The sequence below is a fragment of the Canis lupus genome, chromosome 21, assembly GCF_048164855.1.
Source record: "Canis lupus baileyi chromosome 21, mCanLup2.hap1, whole genome shotgun sequence".
NCBI classification, from domain to species: Eukaryota; Metazoa; Chordata; class Mammalia; order Carnivora; family Canidae; genus Canis; species Canis lupus.
This window is the reverse complement of record NC_132858.1, coordinates 2,721,705-2,741,609: the sequence shown is the minus strand read 5'-3', so window position 1 is coordinate 2,741,609 and position 19,905 is coordinate 2,721,705. Positions and strand designations below refer to the sequence as shown.

Genomic DNA, 19,905 nt, shown 5'->3' with positions numbered 1-19,905 from the left:
AGATAGTAGAAAGGAACAAATACTCACTCCTGAAAGTACCTGAGAAGAAATAAAATTCCCTAGACAAACAAAATTCTGTGCCATTACTTACTAAATAAATAAATAAATAAATAAATAAAGTCATTCCAGGGCCTGAGGATAAAGATCAAGGCCCAAGTCCTCCTCCACCATGAGGAAAAACAATTTTGAAACCAGTTCTTTTTTTTTTTTTTTTTCAAACCAGTTCTAACTTAAAAATGGGAAAAGCTGGTAAGAGAGTTGGTCTAACTCACCTCAAAAGAAAATCACTTCCTGAAATTAAATAAATAAATAAAAATTTAAAAATTAAAATTAAAAAAGCAGGGGAGGGGGAATGGGAATTGGATTTGTTTAAAACCTTTCCTGCATAGTAGAGAGCAGATTAGCTATACAAGACCCTTCAGGAATGGTTTACCATGAAGAATGTTGTAATGTGGACATTCTGGTGGTGAAACCGGGAGCTCAGCACCTACACATGCATTACTGAGAAAATCCTCACACCACAATCATGACTACAGTGTGCCGTCAGTGTCTGACATTTGTCATTGGGGTGGGTTAACAGTGCAGGTTTGGCAGCTTGCCCTGGCGGCTGTTTCACAAGCAGTTTCTGTGGTTTCAAGAAAGGCAGTGTTTGCTTTTAAATACTATCTTAGAAATATATTTCAGAATAGAGTTCAACCATTCCAAGATAGGAGGGAATGAACAGCAAACCAAATAAAGGAATTTGGTTCTATCAAATAGAGAGGGAGCACAGAGGGGGCAGGGAAGAAAAAGACATATTCACCATGTGCACAAAAATGGCAAGAAAAGCCAACTTCGTGCTTGCTACCACGGTAGAAAATAAGAACACAGAAAAACCCCTAAAAACAGAAGATTAATCCCTACTCAGCTCTTCAGCATAAATTTACCTGGCTCAAATCTATTTGTTTATTTAAAAATGAAACGAAACAAAACCACCCAACAGTTGTGCATCAATGCAAAGGACTGTCATCTAATCAATTAGCAGCCACACCTCTCTGCCAGTGTGATGTGGTAATTAAGGTAGAGATTTTTCTCCCTGGGAATACAAGTACAGAAGGGCCGAGCCCCTATGGGCCTAACCCATTATGGCAGTCTTTTTATTAGCAAGAAAACACTGCCATGCACTCTCCAAGGAAGCGGTAGCCCGCATCACTAGAGAACACCTGTGTGTGAACAGTGGCTACCTCTGCTAAGAGATAAAAATATGTTGGAGGTGGGTGTGGGGAGGGGAGATCACTCATAAACAGGCCTAAAGACTGTGCTTCTCCACGTAATTTACGTGGACCTTGGTTTTACCCTTGTAACAAAAAAGATGGGTTCTATAGTAATTTAGAAATGGCACATAACCATTATCATGGAGAACCAAATCAGATTTGAAACACAAATCTGAATCTTCTAGTTGGACTCCCTCTCTTTGCTCTGTAAAGGCAGCAAGAGGGGCATGGGTGGGTCAATGATGCTTGCATTAAGGCCAACAGATCACCGGTTTACTCTCACTCCAGGCTGGTGTCTTAAAAATAGCCTTAAAATGTCAGAACTTGGGGATCCCTGGGTGGCGCAGCGGTTTGGCGCCTGCCTTTGGCCCAGGGCGCGATCCTGGAGACCCGGGATCGAATCCCACGTCAGGCTCCCGGTGCATGGAGCCTGCTTCTCCCTCTGCCTGTGTCTTTGCCTCTCTCTCTCTCTCTCTCTCTCTCTGTGACTATCATAAAAAAAAAAAAAAAAAAAAAAAGTCAGAACTTTTCGGGCAGCCCTGGTGGCTTAGCAGTGTAGCACTGCCTTCAGCCCAGGGCGTGATCCTGGAGACCCGGTGTCGAGTCCAGCGTCGAGCTCCCCGCATGGAGCCTGCTTCTCCCTCTGCCTGTGTCTCTGCCTCTAATAAATAAATAAAAGCTTTAAAAAAAAATTTCAGAACTTTTAATAAAAGAAAAGGCACTACTGCCCAGGTGAGACAACCAAGTAAATCAAATCATAAACTCAAGTTAATTAAAATTCCATTGGGGGCACAGAACAATGACTCTAAGACACAAATGCAGAGGTCTGGGAGAACCAGAAGCATAGCTATAGGGCCGAGCGTCAGGAGAAGGAACCAAAAGAAAGACCGGACAAAAGCAAATAGGAAGTAGTGGCATATAAAACAAGCAATGGGATAAAAGAGGCACAGCAGGAAGCCAGAACTCAGCTCCCAGGACTGAACTGGCAAGGCGCAAATGCACACAGCGGCCTGGCACTACCAGCTACAGTGCTCAGCGCCCTTGGCAGTAAGGCTGAAAGCAAGCAGCTCTGGCCCTCTGTGGAAGTAGCAGGTAGAGGGCTGTAAAGGGAAAACATTATTTTCATGATAAAATGTACACGTTAAGATCCACACACAAAAGCTTTTTTTCTTTTAAAAAAAAAAAAAGCTTTTTTCTTTTCTTTGTGGGGGATGGGTGGGTGGGAATGTGGGAGAGTGCATACAAAGAGAGTTCTAGAATCCCAGCAATTCGTGGGTGCTACAGAGGACAGTCAAATCCAGGAATTTAAGCTGTCTCATACTATGAGGTACTTACTTGCTGGTTACAGATTTTGGGTCTCAGGACTGACTTTTCTCAAAAGGTTTTTGAAATGCCAGAAGATGAGAAGATAGAGAGAGGACAATCAGAAGCCAGGATTAAGTAAAGTCTAAAAGGGACGCCTGGGTGGCTCAGAGGTTGAGCGTCTGCCTTCGGCTCAGGGTGTGATCCTGGAGTCCCAGCATCAAGTTCCACATCAAGCTCCTTGCACGGAGCCTGCTTCTCCTTCTGCCTGTGTGTCTGCCTCTCTCTCTCTGCATCTCTCATAAATAAATAAAATCTTAAAAAAAAAAAAAAAGGTAAAGTTTAAAAAAAAGTTTCCCATAGCTTAGATGGAGCTGTCAAGACCAGGGAAGTAAGCCCAGAGAGCTGCATCTGCACCCTCGGGCCACAAAGGGTGGAAAGAAACCATCTGGGGCAGAGGAGGCCATGTACAACAAAAAAGCTAACCTGGGAGATGGGTTTTACCCCACAGTGTTTAGGAGTGAATTCTAAGGGATTCACCTCCCACTGCCCAGACACAACTGAAGCAGAACCAAAGGGTTCACCAACAGTCAAGAAAATTTTGTTCGGACACAGACAAACACTCTGGACCACTTGGGTTTGTAACCTTCAAGTTACTCAACATTTCTGGATCTCTATTTCCTCATCTGTAAAAGAGTAAGATCTACCATCTCACAAAGATTAAATGAGTCAATATAAGACAGCTAAACAAGTGTCTGGCACAAACTAAGTGTTCAATACATATTGGCTATTATTATGTCTATAGCTTCAGTGCAAATGATGCCCTGGGAGTGAGAACGGGCAGGGGTCATCGACCCTTCAAGTACTCAGTCCATTCTCTTCAAGAGTTCCCCAACCACTTGGGAGAGTAATGTACTAGAGGGCCATCCAGGAGGCACCGTTACTGAGTCATTGCCTTAGCTAATAGAGTGAACAAATCTCCTTTGAAAGCAAAAGTCTATCTTCCATAGAGACCAGCAGCAGAAGAGAGAGAGAAAAGCACATCAAGTTCAATTCTGGAATTGAAATGAAAGCCACATGTGAATCTGAAAAGAAATAAGCTTTGTGTAAAAAGCAGAGGATTATGGGACTGCTGAGTGATGGGAAATGGAGCTATAATCCCGCCAAGTCTATATGTAGACTCAAATTGATATAAGTTAAGCACTTGATTAAACAGTGTTTTTTAATGACCCTATGAGAAGTGATTCTGAGCAAATGAGATGAATTTTAAAAAGATCTGCTTCAAGCTGGTACAAGTGACTATTGCTGGGGGGGGCCCAAGGTCTACCACCAGCTGCCCCAAGGGAAGCCTTCCAAAGTCAGAGGGGCCACAGAGACTAGAAGATAAGTAAAAACAAAAGAAGGAGGCTGAGAATCCTAAAACACTTTAAAAACAGTGTTATCTATGGCTATTTTACCTGTCCCTTAAAGCAGGGATGCCTGGGTGGCTCAGTGGTTGAGCATCTGCCTTTGGCTCAGGGCATGATCCCGGAGTCCTGGGATCAAGTCCCACATTGGGCTCCCTGCACGGAGTCTGCTTCTCTTCCCTCTGCCTTTGTTTCTGCCTCCCTCCCTGTGTCTCTTGTGAATAAATAAATAAAATCTTAAGGAAAAAAAAGACTCATCAAGCAAATAAAATTCACACGCTGTTACACACCAAATCTGCTTACCTCTTACAGGAGAAAATAAAGCGTACCTCCGTTAAGTGTGGGATTTGGCAGGCATGTTTCATTAGGAAACAGAGCCAACAAAGAGTTAAACACAGAAGAAATAGGAACAAAATGTGTGAGCTCTGCAGCCACCCAGGGAACAGACTGTCGGGTGTTCTGGCGTGTTCTGGCCGTAGTAAGCGACTGGAGCTGACTGGCCTTCAGCTATTATAGGCACCAAGGTTCTTCAAGGATAGAGGCTAAGCAAGCTTTGCAGTTTTCAAATTTGGAATTGACCAATAGCCAACACATAAGCTTAAAAAAAAAATCTGTCATAATGAAATCCAAGTAAGCCAAATGATCTTTTTAATGGCGGGGGGGTGGGGAGGCCAATGCTTTGTATTAGAAGGAGGAGAAAAGCCAACTTTGGTCAAAGTCCCTCAGGTCACCGAGAACCAGCTTCCTCAGCTAGAATGACTGCAAACGGAGGCAGCAAGTACCTTCCTGCAGCTTGGGCAGCACCCTGGGAATTGCAAAACAAAGGCTCAGTATGAGGTCATATCAAGTAACCAACCAATCAAGGACAGGGATGATCAACCCCAAGCTTGTCTACAAAAGATATTCTCACACTTCTGTCTGGAAACCCTTTACACTCTTAATTATTAAGGGCCTTTTTTTAAAGATCTTATTTATTTATTCATGAGAGACACAGAGAGAGAGGCAGAGACATTGGCAGAGGGAAAAGCAGGCTCCATGCAAGGAGCCCAATATGGGACTTGATCCCAGATCCCAGGATCACACCCTGAGCCAAAGGCAGAGACGCGCAACCACTGAGCCACCCAGGCGACCCAATTATTAAGGACCTCAAATAGCTTTTGTTTATGTGGGTTATAACAACTGTATTATAATTAAAACTGAGAAAATGTTCAACTATTAATTTATTTAAAATATTACTAAGCCATTACAACTACACATTTTAATAATTACATTTTCTAACATTAACTCAATACATAGCATCAGACTAAAACCTGTGTTAACTTTTTTTTAAAAGACTGACGTATTTATTTGAGAGTGTGTACACACACACACACACACACACACACACCTGGGTGGGGGCAGAGGGAGGCGAGAATCTCAAGGAGACTCCCGGCTGAGTGTGGACCCTCTGTGGTGCTCAATCTCACAACCCTGAAATCATGAACTGAGCCTAAACCAAGAGTCGGATGAGCCACCCAAGTGCCTCCTGAATTAACTTTTAAGATGGAATTAAAAGGCAGCCCAGATGGCTCAGCGGTTTAGCGCCACCTTCAGTCCAGGGTGTAATCCCGGGGACCCAGGATTGAGTCCCACGTTGGGCTCCCTGCATGGAGCCTGCTTCTCCCTCTGCCTGTGTCTCTGCCTCTCTCTCTCTGTGTCTCTCATGAATAAATAAATAAAATCTTAAAAAAAAAAAATAAAAATACAGAATTTGTTTAAATGACGAAAAACTTCTAGAAATAGTAGATGGTTACATAACACTGTGAATGTACTTAAATGCCACTTGACTTAAAAATGATTAAAATGGTAAATTTTATATGTATTTTACCACAATGAAAAAGCGAATTGGAACATAAGGCCATGAGAAGATTGGGGAACATTCTATAAACTAACCAGTATTCTTCAAAACTGTCAACATTACAAAAGACCTGGCAAGACTAAGAAGTGGTCACAGATCTAAGGAGACTATGGAGACATGACAATTAAATGCAATGTGGGATCCTGGACGGGTCCTGGAACAGAAATCACACATCAGTGGAAAAATTGATGAAATCTGAAGAAGTTATGTACTGTGGTTAATAGTATTATACCAAGGTTAATTCTTAGTTTTGATACATGTTCTGTGGTTATGTAAGATGTTAACATAAGGGGAAGCTGAGTGAAGAATGTACAGGAACTCTTTGGGTTAGTTTTGCAACTTTTCTAAATTAAAATTATCTCAAAATTAAAAAAAAAATTAAATGTTTAAAAAAGCCTCACAAGGCCAATGCTCTGTATTTGAAGAAGAAAATGAGCCAACTTTGGTCAAAATCCTTCAGATCTCTGAGAACCAGCTTCCTCAGCTAGAACAACAGCAAACCAAGATGGCAAGTACCTTTCTGAGAACCAGCCAGGACCAAACAGGGGCTGGGAATTGCAAAATGTTTTTAATGAAATTACCAAGAAATTGACCAACCAAAGACAGAAAGAAGTAATTCAAGTTTTGTCTACAACTCTGATTCTTACACTTCTCGGTTTCAGAAATTCTTTGCAACTATTAAAAATAACTGAGTCCCCAAAAAGCTTTTGTTTCTATGAACTATTATCTATTAATACTTACTGTATTTAGGAATAGGAGAAAGAGGGGATCCCTGGGTGGCTTAGCGGTTTAGCGCCTGCCTTTGGCCCAGGGCGTGATCCTGGGGACCCGGGATCAAGTCCTGCACTGGGCTCCCTGCATGGAGCCTGCTTCTCCCTCTGCCTGTGTCTGTCTCTTTCTCTCTCTCTCTGTCATGAATAAATAAATAAAATCTTTTAAAAAAAATAGGAGAAAGATTTATTTACTTATTTTTAATATTTTATTTATTTATTCATAAGAGACACAGAGAGAAAGGCAGAGACATAGACAGAGGAAGAAGCAGGCTCCATGCAGGGAGCCCGACGTGGGACTTGATCCCAGGACCCCAGGATTGTGCCCTGAGCTGAAGGCAGAAGCTCAACCGCGGAGCCACCCAGGCGTCCCAGAGAAAAGATTTAAATAAATATCCAGGGCAGCCCAGGTGGGTCAGAGGTTTAGCGCTGCCTCCAGCCCAGGGTGTGATCCTGGAGACCAGGGATCGAGTCCCGCGTCGGGCTTCCTGCATGGAGCCTGCTTCTCCCTCTGCCTGTGTCTCTGCTTCTCTCTGTGTCTCTCATGAATAAATAAAATCTTAATATCCATCCATTTAAAAGAACATAATAAATCCATTACAAAGGTAACACAAGTTATCTTTTTTTTTAAAAAATTGTTTTTTTTTTTTTAAAGATTTTTATTTTATTTATTCATGAGAGAGACATAGAGAGAGGAAGGCAGACACATAGACAGAGGGAGAAGGCTCCTCGCAGGGAGCCCGATGTGGGGCTGGATCCCTGGACCGGGGATCATTCCCTGAGCTGAAGGCAGATGCTCAACCCAGGTGTCCCTAATTATTTGGTTTAGAGAGAGAGAGAGATAGAGAGAGAGAGCTTGCACGGAAGGGCCGAGAGAGAGGGGGAGATATATAGAATCTCAAGTAGACTCCACATGGAGCACAGAGCCTGATGTGGAGCTCAATCTCATAACCCCGAGATCATGACCTGAGCTGAAACCAAGAACTGAGCCACCCAGGCGTCCCATGAGTTACTTATTTTTAATGGAAAAAAAAAAAAAAAAAAAACAACACTGTATCTGCCGAACCACAATTTCACACGTACCAAAGGAAGTCCACCCCATGAGCTGATCTCATAATCCCCAATCAAAACACAATACTAGACAAAAACTCAAAAAAACCCACCTTAAAAAAACAAAGAAAAAAAATAAGGAAAACTTGAAACAAAAGAATAAAGAGAAAGGGAAAGTGAGAAAAAGAAAAAAAAATAAGGAAAAAGAGGGAAGGGGAATAAACAAACAAGCCAAGATAAAACAACAATCAAAAACCTCACGGGGCCAATGCTGTATGTATGAGGAAGAGGAAATAAGTTAGCTTGGGTAAAAGTCTCTGAGGCCAAGACAGGGGCCATATGCAGCCAGAATTGTAAACAAGGGCTCCTTATGAAGTCATTGCAAATAACCAGCCCAAGAAAGACCATCAACTCAAGTTTTGTCTATAAAGTTTTTCTCACTCATTGGTCCCCAGAGTCTACCCTCTTTCATAAATTACCGAGGACTGCACAAATCTTGTTTATATGGATTACAGCTATTGATAGCTACCTTATTAGAAAATGAAAAGGTAATTTAAAAGACACTTTTATTAATTCATTCAAAATAATAAGCCCATTACATGTTTATTTGGAAAGCCTATTTTTTTTGTGTGTGAAAAAAACTGTATTTTCTAAAACAAAATTAAATCCATGGCAAAAGTTGCATTGTTTTACATTGTACAATCTTTAATGTCTTGCTTAATGGAAGAGGGCCAACTTCTCACACCTGCTTCTGCATTTGATGTGTTTCGTTATGTTGTTCTGGTTGTTAAGATATAAAGAAAATCTCAAAAAAAAAAAAAAAAAAGAAAAAGAAAAAAAAAAAAATAAAGAAAATCTCACTTCATACAGACCTGTCATTGGAAAATGGAGTTTAACAGCTCTTCAGATATTGAGAATTTTTCTTCTTTGACACCAGACCAAAACTCAAAAGTAATTTTTTGAAAACCTAGTTTCAGTGTGCAATCTGAAATTTTACCAATGAATTTTTTTGTGTACTTTTACATTAAAATCCATTGGTCATCTTGCACTTTGAGTGGCTCTTTTACCTACTGACAATCTGGGACATGGTCCTTTGCTGAATTATACAGAAATTTCCAAATACTGACATTTCATACAATATCAAAAAATCACTTTCCATTCATTTCACCACTGATCTCATCAAAAAAGTCTCTGACAAATACAAGTTTTCAAAAATTTCATTTTCGCTTGAAAGTTTGAATTTTATCACTGGCAATGGTGACAGACTCACTTTGTTCCATTTCAAAAAAATGTCCACTAAATACTCAAGTATGAATAACTATAGTTTACCCATCAGTTGTTCTTTCAAGTAAAAATGATCCACGCAGCTACTTCAGCTCCAACACACTAGTGCATCTTCTCAAGACCATCACTATACTATGGTTGGTACCTAGGCTCCATGGCTACTTGGCATTTCATCACTCAAAATTCATTCATTCGTTTATTCATGAGAACACAGAGAAGCAGAGACAAAGGCAGAGGGAGAAGCAGGCTCCCCGCAGGGAGCCTAATATGGGACTCAATCCTGGAACTCCAGGATCACACCCTGAGCTGAAGGCAGTTGCGCAACTGCTAAACCACCCAGGCACCCCCTAATCACTCAAAATATTAAAAACTTTTATTACAGGGTTAATATTTAATAAAAATTACAAATTTTTAGTGCTTCCTCCAAGACATTATTAAGTGAAAATGTTTTTTGTTTTGTTTTGTTTTGTTTTTAAACTCACAAGCATAGAGCAGGAAGGAAGTCCATGACTACTACCACTAGTAGAGTCCTGGTGCCACTGCCTTGATTGTGTTATGATGCCAGCAATTTTCTCTGCCATTACTTCTGCACAAATAGTCCAAGTGGAAATGAAGCTGTTCCAAGATGAACCAGGAGAGTCAAAAGAATTATTCAATCCCTTGCATATTTATCACTACTTGTGTTCACCGCTGGGCATTCACATAAAAGAAAATTCTTTGAAGCATGGTTGGTGCTGACACAAGTCGAGCCACATCTGTAAATCTGCTCATTTTTAAGGCAAAAGCACAACTCTATAAACAAGACATGAACTCAGTCTTTGTATGTGTAGCTAGATTTTTAATTTGACGACTCATGGTAACACATGAAGTGGCCCTGCCCTGAATTTTACTGACTTTTCATCCAGTGGGTTTCAGCAACATCTGCTGTTCAACACTTAGTCTCTCGGCTATTGGGTGGGTTTCTCCAACCAAAGCAATGTCATAACTTATCCTGTACGATTCAGTGACATTTTCATTTCTAGGTTGGAAAGCTGGAGCAAATTCTGGCTTTTAAAGAGCTCACGGTGTGTACACTTAAAATACTCAATTCCTTTTTCATTAAGCTCTGAATGATTGGTATTGATGTGATATTGCAACTTAACACAAACGTGTTCTGTTGCATAAGATACAATAAAGTATGTTGTTATCATCTATAAAGCTGAGGAGAAGATAGCTTTCATTGTGATATTGTTTCTTTTAATAATTTTTCATTTCTTATTTACAGTTTTGCCTAGGTTCTTCAGATTCCTCCCATTCATTTGTTGGTGTATCCATTTCAATAAACAGAGATTGCAAGCCTTCTAATCTCCCTTTTTAAAGCCAACAATTCATCCTTAAATATAAGAGAAATATGATAAATCTTCCTGTTTTAGAATAAAGTGCTAAAATAAGTTGTAAGTGAATTTTTTTAAATGAGAAGCTTTTCCCGAAGTTTTTACAAGTTAAGTTTTACAAGTTGTACTTACTTCTTGTGTTTCCTCGAAGGTGCCAGGAAAATGCTGGGATCTCAAAATAGTGATTTATAGGACAATAATGAGGTTTGCAGGGATTACAGCAGACACAACTGAAGAAAGCTAGTAAGAGTCCAGAAGTACTGAGAACAAATGGAGTTCATCAATGCAAACTTCCATATTTATACCTTAAAGGACTACCTTAAACATTCCAGAAAACACAAGAATACAGAAGCACACATTTCATCAGCCAAAGGTGATGATGTCAGCACACATCATTCAGTCTCTGGAAAACTCCACTGTACACCGAAAGAATGAGAGTGGAAAAAGGCAAATACTGCATTAATGTTGTGATCAAATTAATTTTGATTTCATATACTGCCGTATGGGTCTCAGGGAGCCCCAGGGTCCTCAAACCTGAGGACTTCGGGAGCCAAATTCAATGTCGTATTATCACAATTACACTTCGGGAGCCAAATTCAATGTCATATTATCACAATTAACAAGTGCATCCTCAGATCTCCCCTAAGACAGGGTCCAGTGTTGTAGCATTCTGGATAGGCCACAGGAAACAGCCGAGAACTAGCTTAGACCCTGTCACTAGGGAAACTGGGATGCCAACCCTAATAAGTTGTCAGATCGCCAAGCTTGGCTTTACCAAGGAAGGTGGCTCAAGAGACATAAAAAGAAAATGTTTTCTAAAGCAGCGAATCCTTAACTTTATAAAACTCAGAGGAATAGGAGAAGGGACTGGGTGATTCTGGGATTCTATACATGAAGGAGATCTCAGACTATCAGAATTCCCCTCCTGAGCCCTGCCACAAAAGAGGCACAGAAACAGGTCAGGCAGAGCAGGACATAGAGATAAAAACCTGAGATGGACAGTGATAATGAAGGAACAGAGTTCAAAGAAACCAAACCGAAAAAAAGAAGTGAGAGAAGTCAGCAAAGGGGTCAAAAGGAAGAGGAAAATACAGTGAAAGAAATTCCCTGATGAGCTCTGGGGTGGCACTGTTACCCTTCTCCTTGGCCGCAGTTGCAATGTGAAAAACCTAAGCAACTTACTTGCTGTTCCGACCAGGCATTCAGGCTCTAGAAGCCACAAGAGATGAAGATAAACAAGGAACCAACTGAGACCAAAATCTCAGCCCAAGATTCAAAGCCTGCAAACTCCTAGGAGCGGCTGAGCAATGGCTGCGGTCCTTCCAGGCCTCACAAAGGGGAGGCTTTGTTCTCACTTCAGAGAAGCCAACAGAGATAGCAAGGACCTCCCCCAAAAGGCCCCTTTACCAGTGAAAAAAAAAAAACAACAAAAAACCTAAAATCATTAGCTGCTAGGTTCACAACTGGTCTTTAAGAGAAACGGGGAGCTTTCTCCTGCTGCCAAAGGGTTAATACTGCACCTGAAGAAAGGACTGAAGGACTGTGAAAGAAATCCCATGCTCCATCCCATGCTCCCTCCGGGGAGGTTCCCTCTCCCTCATTGGGTCTCCTGTAACACCTGGATCCCAGCACTCACAGAAACCTCGGGTGACTTCGGACTCAGCCTCCCAGGCACTGATGGGGTTGCACATACACATGGCCGCCGCTGCCACGACCACCACCACCACCACCGTTCACAATTCAGAAATATGGGCAAGCAGATGGTAATGTTTTGGGTTGTTTCTTTTTTCTTAATCGATAAAACCGGGATCCCTGGGTGGCGCAGCGGTTTGGCGCCTGCCTTTGGCCCAGGGCGCGATCCTGGAGACCCGGGATCGAGTCCCACGTCGGGCTCCCGGTGCATGGAGCCTGCTTCTCCCTCTGCCTGTGTCTCTGCCTCTCTCTCTCTCTCTCTCTCTCTCTGTGTGACTATCATAAATAAATAAAAAAAAAAAAATTAAAAAAAAAATCGATAAAACCACCTAATATCGATATCCTGTAAATAGTGATCTCCATAGTACCTCAACCTCTCCAATAGCATTCTATTCAGATAGCTGTTTGGTTTTATTTTATTTTTTCTTATTGATTGATTGATTGATAGATTGCTGTTTGGTTTTAAATACCACCACCACCACCACCACCACACCATTCTAAAATAAATAAATTTTTAAAAGTTGCTCGAAAAAGCAGCTAAGAGACCCTAATTACTAAAAGAAACCAAGATTCTTTCAGTTAGGAGAAATTCCAATGTACATTCACCTGGAGTTGTATGGTGCTCAGAGAAAGCCCACTGAGTTGCTCAACTAGAACACTGTGGACAAGGATTATTTCGTCCTGCCAGGCATTATTCTAAGTGACTTAATATTCATTACCCCTTTTAATGCTCACAATAACTATACCTACAAGATAGGTACTATCATTACTTCTTTTTTACAGATAAGCAAACAGGCCTGGAGCAATTAAGTAAACCCAAGGTCATAGTAGCGGCTGACCAAGATTCCAGTACAGGGAATTGAACTGTAGAGCCTGCTGTAACCACAACACACTACTTATTCGAAGTCCCCAAGTGCTGGGATCTCCTTTCAACTCTGCCATAAGCTCAACTCAATTAGAATGCTCTTGCTAGACCAAGCCGACCTAAAGGGCCCTACTTCCTGTGACTAGAGAACCAGTAATTCAAACTCTTGTGGGCAAAAAAAAGCAACAAGCCGCAAGTGCATCCAACACCACATGCAAAGACACTCAGATGATGGCCATCTGTGGGGAAGTGATGGGGGGGGGGGTGCGGTAGCGGAAGGCCAGCAGACCCTTGGGTCTAAAGAAGGGGGGAATCCCTGGGTGGCTCAGCGGTTTGGCGCCTGCCTTTGGCCCGGGGTGCGATCCTGGAATCCCGGATCGAGTCCCGTGTCGGGCTCCTGCCATAGAGCCTGCTTCTCCCTCTGCATGTGTCTGCAATGAGTAGATCATTGTAGTAGGAACAGGAGTAGCCTACTCTCACAGGCAAGGGCAAGAACTCTATTTGCAGGTGGTTTCACTCACTAATCATCAAACTTTTGGACGTGGGGGTTTTCCATTTAGCAGGGGCTGGGAAAACGATCCTGCTGTATTAGTAGTGCTGCCAGTCACAGGAGCCTCAGAATCCTCTGTCCTTTTCCTGAGAAAGATTTCCTGCCACTGTTTAGGAAGTGCCAGCACGAGGTGACCGATAACCCCCATCTTTCCTACAGGTACCAAGCAGGAACAAACTCACACTGTTCCCTGCGGCTGACGTACCTGCTGAGTTGCCAGAGACCAAAACCCATTCTTTTCTCTTCCTCAGCAGGCCTGGACAGACAGTCCCACTGCATCAAGCCAAAAGATCTGGGGTTTTACACGATTTAACCACCAGATCACAGAAGCCAGGAGTCAGTTCCCCATCCACAAACCACCGCCCCGGTCCCTTTTCCCGGACCAGGCTGGAGGGCCTTCTGCCAAGCCATGACCTGCGAAAGGGCCTAAGAAAAGGAGCTGTATCTTGGAGTGTCCAGTGAAAGGTGTGTAAGGTGAAGTTGCCCTGAGCAGCACTGGGGGTGGAGAGAGCCCACTCACGTAGAGGCCCAGCTCAGAGACCCATTCAGTATTGTGGAGGGGGGGGGGGGGGTTTTACAAACCTCATCCAGACTCCTACCTCAAAGAGCACAGCCCCAGAGGAGGCAGACCTTTGTATTGCCAACTTCCCAAAGAGCACACAGAGGAAAATAGGCCGAGGCTGCTCAAAACCAGCTTGACTGGTTCTACAGAGAAGCCTCGGGTCTGTTCTGCCTTCTTTATGTTAAAAAGAAAAAGATGGCTTGGAGCCAATCACTGAACACACCCCTCCTCTTCTCCTCTCCCCCTGCCCACCTTCCTCCCCCCTCCTATCTGCTGTTCCTCAGGATTCACCTAGCCATCAATATCAGTGTCCATCCGACCTTCACCTACCAAAACTGTGCTTGTCCGCCTTCATAAGTCTAACATCTGATGAAGAAAAGGAAATGCATTTGTTTTTGCCCCTTCTACCCTCATTTTCTGATAAGAAATGTAGAGAGAAATGGAAGTAGGGAGAAAAGTGCCTAGCGGCCGAGAAACTTTAAACCCTCTAGCAAAAGCAGACAGGCAGATGAAGGGATCTGACCTATTTCTACCTCCCTAAAGGAGGAGTGGGGTGAGTGGGTAAGAGAAGGAACTGGAATCTCTCCTTCAATGAATGATAACTGAAAACCAAGAGGCCAGGTTCTCTCATAGTACTGTTTCAGAAGCAGATGTACCATGGCAGCCCAAAAGACAGCAATGGCACTCAGTAGCCTCTACCAAAAGGGCTGTGGTGGGGTGGTGACATTCTGCTTTGAGAGCTAGAGTTTTCAGAGTTAACGTCAGGAGAGATGGCCTCTTCCCATGCCAGAAGTGGAAATGGGTGGTTTCCTCCCCCACAAAGTTTGTAAAGGCTTACTCTTCCCTCTGCTGAGATAGAAGGGGAAAATGAACAGATAACACTGCAGTGACTCACTCGGGTTTGATGAAACCTGCGAGAAAGCCTGGAGAATCCAAGCTAGAAGTGCAAAAAGGTACAAATGCTGGCATCTCCCATCAAGAGAAGGAAACTCAGCCACCTATCTGGTTTGTCACTTTGCTGAACTTCCGTTGGAGGAAGGCCTAGGTTTAAACTCCACCCACCCTTTCCCCATCCCTCTCAGTTTTTGCTTTGCTAGGCAAGTGGCAAACCTGGCAGCACCACCGGCTCCAAGAGAATAAAACCCTTTCTCCATCTCCTCTCACAGTGGCAGCCTAGAAGCCACAGTCTACAGCTTAACCAAGCAGCGGGGGCTGGGCGGGACCTGGTTACTGCAAGAAAGCCTTATCAGGCAGTCTTAGGGAAGGAAGGACAACTACCTTCCTTGCCCTTTCCATCTGCTGAGGTTACTTCATCCCAATCCATTAATGGGCTTCAAAGTGCTGCTGGAGGTGGGGGGGGGGAACGGACGGACAGACGGACGTCGGACGGACTCGGAGAGTCCATTTAGCAGAGCTATCATGGGGCCAAAGGTGGCGCCCAGCCCCCATCCGGCTTGTGGATAATGGGCCACAAAGTCTGAGGCTAGGCTGCACTCTAGGCATAAAATATTCATTCCAGTCGACATAATACATATGTAGGAAAGTCATGGAAGCTCCTGGGAGAAGAGAAAGGCCAGCCAGGGGGCTAAGTGTGCAATGTGAAAGAGTTCACAGCGGCACCGGTTAGTCCTGGTCAAATGCCCACTGAGAACTGGGCTCTTTTGTCCAAAGGGGAAAAGTGTCTCGTCAGAGAAGTTTTTGATTTCCAAGAGATCTAACCATGCAAATCTCTCAGGCAGACAATTCTTGATTTTTTCCTATCTTACAGTGAAGGGCAGCCTGGATGGCTCAGCGGTTTAGTGCCACCTTCAACCCAGGGTGTGATCCTGGAGACCCAGGGTCGAGTCCCATATCAGGCTCCCTGCATGGAGCCTGCTTCTCCCTTTGCCTGTGTCTCTCATGAATAAATAAATAAAATCTTTAAAAAAAAAAAAAAAGTGAAAAGAATCTCAGGCCCAATCTTTGGTCACCATATGAAAGATGGCAAGTCATTCCCTGTGCAAACTTGATTTTAATCTAAAGCAGGCCAAGTTTCAACGACATCTTGTATCCATCTGTTTAGCTACTTCCCAAAGTCCACAGATTGTAGAGAAATTATTACAATTTACTAGGTGGTTAGCTGTGCTGGGTTCAAAGATTATGGTAGGAAGAACAACTATGTGAACTCCAGACTCCTAAAGTCCTTGTTCTATCAAGGCCTCACTTTAATTTCTAGGGCCATGCAGGAAGTGAGAATGTATGGTCTGACACCCACCCAGACCTCTGACAGGAAGGCGACACCACCAAGGAGCCCTTGGCTAGAGTCAAAGGGTTGGAGTCTGTACCCAGAGCACAGTGCTGCACAGCTACCAGGACACAGAGGGAAACGAGAGCCAACCAAGCTCTCTATCAGAGTCGCCACTAAAACCAAATTACTCAATGCAACATTCAGCCAGAATCAACACTGGCATCCAAGGGATACGTGTTTGGAGCGGCTCAGCTGTTCTTTACAGGATTCTGTATGTTAGATTTGCTCACTTCAGCCAGACTTCCACACTCTTCTTCCTAGAACCACCCAAAAGAATAAACAATGCCACTCACTCCCCAGAAGAATGACGGCAAACCCCACCCTTGCCCACTGCAGCAGAGTTGGGGCTGGTAGTGAAAGGCTCCTGCTTTTTCTCAGGAGCCCTCCCTGTGGTTCTGGAGACCCAGGGGTGGGGCAGGTCTGAAGCCAGTAGGTCCTCTACCAGGTATTACAAGAAGCTCTTGCCAGCAGCAGGAGAGCTCTGAAGTTGGACCCCTCTCCACACCTGCCTATTACTGCTGCCCCTGGCTAGAAGACAAACAGTCATCTTGCTGATTGCTTTCACCATAGCCAAGCTTCTAGGCCAGCAGAGCCATTTGGACAAGAAGTGGACAGAATGCTCAGCTCGCAGACTGAGAATCCCCAAAACTACCAGCCCCAGGTCATAACCCTCCTTCTGCAAGTGAAAGAGAAGTCTATGGCTGTGAAAAAGCATATCCACAACCAGGTGTCACAAAAATCTTAAAGACAGGCTTGACTTTTATTTCCCACTTTCACTGTCAGAAGCAGAGTTGACAGCAAACAGGCACTCTTCCTGCAACACAAGGTTTATTTTTATGCTTCCACATTTTCTGTGTGTGTGTGTGTGTGTGTGTGTGTGCGTTATGGGTGTTTAATTCAGATGTGATCAAAGAGCTCCTGGAAACAGCTTCTCATTAGCCACAGGTTTTAATAAAGAAAGGGGGCGAGGAAGAGCAAAAAGTGATTGGAGCTTGAAGACAACCAGAAAAGTTTATTTACCTATTTCCTGGTAAAACCAGTTTAAATCATTTAAACCTAAATAAAGTGATGGAGAATCTTTGGGGCGAAGGAATCAGCACAACCGAATCCCTTGCTTTTTATTTCATAACATTATGGCTTACTGCAAAGGTTGCACTTCCGTGACTACTTTGACCAGAATCAAGAGCTTTCTTGCTCTTACCTGGTGGCATGATCTAGTCTAAAGGAGGCCACTGCTTCTGGCATCACTGGCCTGGTGACCAGAAAGGCTGCTACTTATTTCTTGTTTTGAAAAATACAGGCATCTGCCTGTGGTAGGTGTAGCTGAGCTTTCCCAAAAGCTGTGCTTTTACTGGGACGAGACTTAATATCAAGTGAGTAGCATGACTGGCTACCTTGAGAACACCAGAAGTGATGAAGTGGCTCAGGGGGACCCAAGTCCATGAAGAGTGCAAACAGGATGAGTAATTCATAATTTGTAACAGGGTGACAAAGTATGCAGCCACTGCTCCAGACAAAGTTATCAAAGAGCAGCTTGCAGTCCCAAATGGTTCACCCCCCATCACTGCTCTTATAAAATCAACGGGTGTGTACCGACTTCTTACTATGCACTCAGTGGTGTGCTAGGCATGTAGGAAAAAGAGGAAATCAATGCACACATTGCAAGAATGAGACCACGGTGAGAATACATTTACATTTAGTAAACAGCACAAAGAAACCACATCGAGGCAGTCTGTTACTCTACTTTGCTGAACACAATGCCCCCCACAGCCTCGGCGGACGCCACTCCCCACATGCCTGAGGGTGCCAGTCAGTAGTCACTTGGCCTCCTCCTACCAGCTCATAATCAACAGTCTGGGAAAGTTCTCTGGTTAAGCAGGGTTTACCTGCTAATACAAAGGTGGTGATAGGAAAAGGAATGGAACAGGCCACCTCAGGAGGGCCTGGAAAAAGCGGTTCCCAGCAAGGAGAGAAACAGTGGCAAGTGAGGGCAAGACTAGGAGCTACAGACCACGCTCTGGTTTCCAAAGACTTCAGTCCCATGCAGAGCCAGTTGCAAAACCCGGTGATGAAACTTGAAATCCACCAGCCCTCCCTCTCAACTCGTTTTGCCTCCAGAAGCAAGCAATCCATCAGGAACAAAAGGGTCAAGCGTGGCAAACAAAAACTCCTCCCGAGTTCCTGATTGCCCAGGTGAAGTAGAGCCAGGGCAGGGGACACAGAAACACAGGAAAACGCAACCAGGGCAGAATGTCCAGGGAAGGATGTGAACACGCAAGAGAAGAGAACAACAGTTCTACTGGGCTAAGGAGTGAACGAGAGGAAAACATAAAGAATGTCACATAGGAGAGGATGCAGAAAGGTGCTGCAGCCCCAGGGGAGAAGAGCTCCTTTTTCAAGTCAAGTTTTTCTGGCCTAGTAAAGTTCTCCACCGACAAGGGTGTGCCAGGCAGGGGACTCTCCCCAGAGCAGGCAGCAGTCAGCAAGGGACGCGGTGAAAGAAAGAGGAGGGGTAGAAAGTGGATGCCTCTCAGCTCACAGGTGAGGTGACACAGAAAAACGTTAAAGCTTGGGTGACAGATGATAGCAGTGATTGCCAGGAAGATTGGGGGGGGGGGGGTGTTGCGGCGTGTAGCTCAAGAAACAAATATGCTGAGTGCCTGGACTAGGACTTAAAAACATAAGCCAGTCGGGAAGGAAGGGACAGGGGCATGTGTGGGGCAAAGACAGATGATGTGAAAAAGGCAAGAGGCGAATCCGGAGATGAAAGGCAACCCTGGTTAAGAGTAAAGACCAGGTGAGGGTAGAAAAACCAGAAAGCATCAAGCAGGGAGGAAGAAACTATGGAAAGTGACAGAACCAGGAGTGGAGACACAGGAGGGCATCATGGTTTGTGTTGCACTGTGAGGAAACAGAAAGGCAAGGATGGTGAGGGAGCGTGACCAGGGAAAGGATTCAGCAACAGGTTGTATTAATATGATAGAGCGGGGCTGGAAGGAAGAGTCCAGGGAGCAGGCTGGTAAAGCATTCGGTGAGAAACAGGAAGCCTGGAGACTAAAACCCAACCTGGGGAAAACAGAGCTGGAGAGGTCCAGACTCTGAAGGGAACCCTTCAGACTGGAACCCCAAAGACAACCTGTGGGAAAACTATGCGCATGACAGCAGTATGGGAAACACGGAAGCAACAAATGCCAGCGCGAGGCACCAGGGAGCTCCTGAAGAAGGGAAAGTGATGAGCAAAGAGTAGGCGAACCATTTGGAAAGGTGATGAGGGTGGAGCTGGAGGGTTGCAAGCACGAGGGAGAGCACGATTTGGAGAAGAGGGTAAAAAAAAAAAAAAAAAAAAAAAAAAAAAAGGCTGGGGAACTGGAAGGGGATCGGGATCGAGAATACACTCCGGAGCAAGGACCCTGAGGGTGATAACCAAGGACTGGGAGAACCGGTGCGGGGAGAGGAGAAGCAGGGCTAGAGAGATGGAGGAAGAGGTGGACAACGATCTGGGGCAAATCGCGGGGTGCTATTCGAGGAGCAGGAGGGTGGCGGCTTTAAGCGTGGGTGGAGGAAGACCAGAAAGGCCCCTGAGAGAAAAAGGGAAGAGAAGGGGAAGCTAGGGA

General features: G+C 44.2%; 1 protein-coding gene and 2 long non-coding RNA genes across 3 annotated transcripts in view; 1 reads left to right on the top strand and 2 right to left on the bottom strand.

Annotated features, from left to right (window-relative positions):
* Positions 1-19,905, bottom strand: part of MARK2 (microtubule affinity regulating kinase 2) — a 60,529-nt gene that overhangs the window by 39,902 nt on the left and 722 nt on the right. The gene's annotated exons all lie outside the window — the stretch shown is intronic.
* On the bottom strand, positions 259-11,498 carry LOC140612347 (uncharacterized). The gene is made up of 2 exons (XR_012013619.1): positions 10,468-11,498; positions 259-10,334 (listed from the first exon to the last, which is right to left on the bottom strand). It is a non-coding gene; the product is annotated as an uncharacterized lncRNA (long non-coding RNA).
* On the top strand, positions 2,527-19,866 carry LOC140612346 (uncharacterized). Its single transcript, XR_012013618.1, has 3 exons — positions 2,527-2,580; positions 13,694-13,907; positions 14,289-19,866. It is a non-coding gene; the product is annotated as an uncharacterized lncRNA (long non-coding RNA).